General features: G+C 44.8%; 1 protein-coding gene across 1 annotated transcript in view; it reads left to right on the top strand.

Moving 5' to 3' along the window:
• Window positions 1-454: 454 nt before the first annotated feature.
• Window positions 455-3,139, top strand: part of Znf407 (zinc finger protein 407) — a 501,268-nt gene continuing 498,583 nt past the window's right edge. The window contains exon 1 of the mRNA XM_008850672.3: window positions 455-3,015. The gene's annotated coding sequence lies outside the window, so the exon portion shown is untranslated. The remainder of the gene's footprint in view (window positions 3,016-3,139) is intronic.

Genomic DNA, 3,139 nt, shown 5'->3' on the forward strand with positions numbered 1-3,139 from the left:
TGGACTATACTCTTTTTAAATCAGGAACCCAAATAAGCTCTTCTGTAAGTTGCTTTTGCCAGGTATTTTGTCACAATAATAAGAAAAATAACCATTTCTTTTTCTATGAAGAAGAAATGAGAACATCTTAGTGCATAATTACTCAAAGCCAAATGGTATGTGTAAAACATTTAGCAGTGCCTAGCATGTAAAACTCAACTTATGTATTTATTTAAATTTTTAACTAATTTCCTGATAGCTATTTTTACATTAATAAACAGGAAATACTTTACAAAATCACAATTTTTTTTCTTTTTTCAAGTTTTCAAAATCAGTTTCTTTTTTATATATTTTAAAATATTTTTTTATTTTATGTGTATGAGTGTTATGCCTGTATATAGGTAAGTGCACCCGTGTTGTGCAATGCCCATGGAAGACAGAAGAGGGTGTCGGATCCCCTGGAACTGGAGTTACAGTTGTTAGTTGCCATGTGGGTGCTGGGATTTGAACCCAGGTCTTCTGCAAGAACAGTGTTCTTAACTGCTGAGCCATCTCTCCAGCCCCAAATTACCATTTCTTAAAGAGGAAAGATTAGCCTTTTTTACTGAATACATATAACAGATCCATGTAGTCCTTTTGTTGAGTTGAAGTCTCTTTCCAGAAAATGTTCACTTACAGGAAGCTGAGACCGCCTAGCAGTGACAGGTGTCACAATGATTTTAGGTTAGTACTATTATTTTTCTTTTGCATGTGTGGTGCTGGGAATGACACTCATGGATGCACACATGGAGCTACAGCTACGTCTCATCTTTATTACAGATGTCAGATTGTCCCTTCCTATTACCTTCGACTGAATACATTAAAATTTGGAAGCTATAAAGATGAATTCAATCATAATTGATAACTTAGTTATTGGCTCCTATTATGGTTGGAGTCTGAAATGTCCCCCAGAGGTTCATATACTTGGACACCTGTTCTCAGGCTGCTGGTGATCTTTGGGGGAGGTTGTGAAACCTTTGGGACACATAGCAGAAATGAGTTACTAAGGGAAGGTCACCTCTGGTTTGTGCGTGAGCTTTGTTTCCTGTTCTGCCTAGTAGCAGCAGCTGCTACAACTGATCAAGCAACTAACCACACCTTCCCCAGTATAGGACTATATACTCTGAAACTGTGAGCCAAATAGAACCTTCTGCCCTTAAGTTGCTTCTGTCATGTGTTAAGGTACTTCATTAGAGGGATGAAAGAAGTACTACATATTCCTACCCAGCATCTTCTCTCTTCCCTCTTACTATTTTGCTTATGTATCCATCCTGTTTCCACTCAGCTAAGTACTATAGGCAATGTGAGTATCCTCTTCCTAAAATCCAGTGGGCATAGAATACACCAATCTTATACTAGTCCATTGTACTTGGCTTACGAGGGTATAAGCCAAAATTTTGGTCATGAGATGCAAGTCAGCATGACAGAGTGAAAAAGGATAGAAATTTGAAGTTGAGTTCCAATTTTCCTAGCTGCGTAGTCTTGGAACAGCCATATGTCTCTGCTAAATGCAGTTCCCTAAGGTGGATATGTGAAATTATGTGCTTACAATGGAAATTCAACTAAAGAATGTTTATAAAAAACTTTCCCATAAACTGTATTTAAAAGGGTAAGAGACTCCAGTATGTATTCTGCAGCGAACTGATGATGCTTGAGTTGGCATAATTCCCCAGGAGAGATGATTTGATGTAGAAACTGTATCTTCAGGACACCTTTATCCTATTTACTCAGATTTATCTTTCTCAACATAAATCTGGAAATACCTCACTACAGTCTGTTCCCCTGTAGATTACAAAATAGACTCACAACTCTTCAGTCTGATGCCAACTAGGACAACACTGCCCATTTCTAGGCCTGGACTTACCAAGCTGTGCTGCAACTTTCCTACCAGATTCTTCTGAGTTTCAGAAGCAAAGGGGCTAAATACAGTTCAGGAAGGATTTCTAAAGGATGGTGGAGAGGTAACATCTGCTGCTTCCTGTGCCAGGCCTTTCTTTTTCAACACTTCCTTGTACCCCACTCTTAATGCTCATGAGAAACCGACACTTGTAAACGTTTTAATTACCCACTCTCAGGATGATGATGATGATTATTATTTTTGGTTTTTTTGAGACAGGGTCTCCCTGTAGCCCCAGCTGTCCTGGAACTCACTATGTAGACCAGGCTGGCCTTGAACTCACAGAGATCCGCCTGCCTCTGCCTCCCGAGTGCTGGAATGGAATTAAAGGCGTGCGCCACCACGCCCGGCTAGGATTATTTTTTATGCCAAACTTCCTAATAAACTACAAGAGTTTCCTACCCTCGTTAATTAGGCTCGCGGGTTCCTGGGATTTCCATAAGAATGAGCCATTCTTCTATCGTTGGATAGTCTTTTTTTTCATTATCTAGGGTTGGTACAGTGGCTCCCACAGCACTCAAAGGGGAGCCCCCAGGGCCTCTGCGCGGGCCTGAAAGGAACACTGACAGAGGGATGCCCTTGCGCAGGCCCCGCCCCTGCCCTTCCCGGCACCACCCTCGGGTTTGAGGGATGGAGACAGGAAGGATCCGGTATTCTCCGAGGAGGAACCTGCTGAGCACCCAAGGCAAGACCCAGAGGATCCTTCCAGGAAGACACGACTGTCACCGAGCTGGACAAGCGTCTCTCCTCTAGATTGACTCTCTTGGCTTTCCGTTTTCCTTACAGCGGGGAGGGTGGAACTTCCTGTTTTCTCTCGCACGGACTTCCGGAAAGGACTGATGGACTGAAAACAAGACACGCGGGGCCGCCGGCCACTTGAGGCAAAAGGGAGAAAGTGAATTTGGGTTTTAGCAGGGGAGTTGTAAAATCTTGTTTTTCCGTTGTGGTGTCCTGTGCTCCATTCACTAAAGTCGTCCTGGGAACCGCCGGAACTGGCTCAGGGAGGGATCGGAAGTCCCGCCTCTTCCTCCCAGAGGGAAGACGGTGAGCCGGAGGAGTCAGTCAGAGGGCCGAGTAGGGGCGATTCCGGCGACTAACAGGTGAGTTATTCTCCGGCGGGGCGGGGGCTCTGGGGGCGGGGACCGTCCGGTGTCGCCACGGGGCCCAGAGGCTGCGGCCTGCGGACCGGGGCGGGCTGCGCGGCGTGGGGAGCCCACGGGCTGG

Source organism: Nannospalax galili, unplaced genomic scaffold (genome assembly GCF_000622305.1).
Source record: "Nannospalax galili isolate Female #2095 unplaced genomic scaffold, S.galili_v1.0 scaffold243, whole genome shotgun sequence".
In the NCBI taxonomy this organism is placed as follows: domain Eukaryota; kingdom Metazoa; phylum Chordata; class Mammalia; order Rodentia; family Spalacidae; genus Nannospalax; species Nannospalax galili.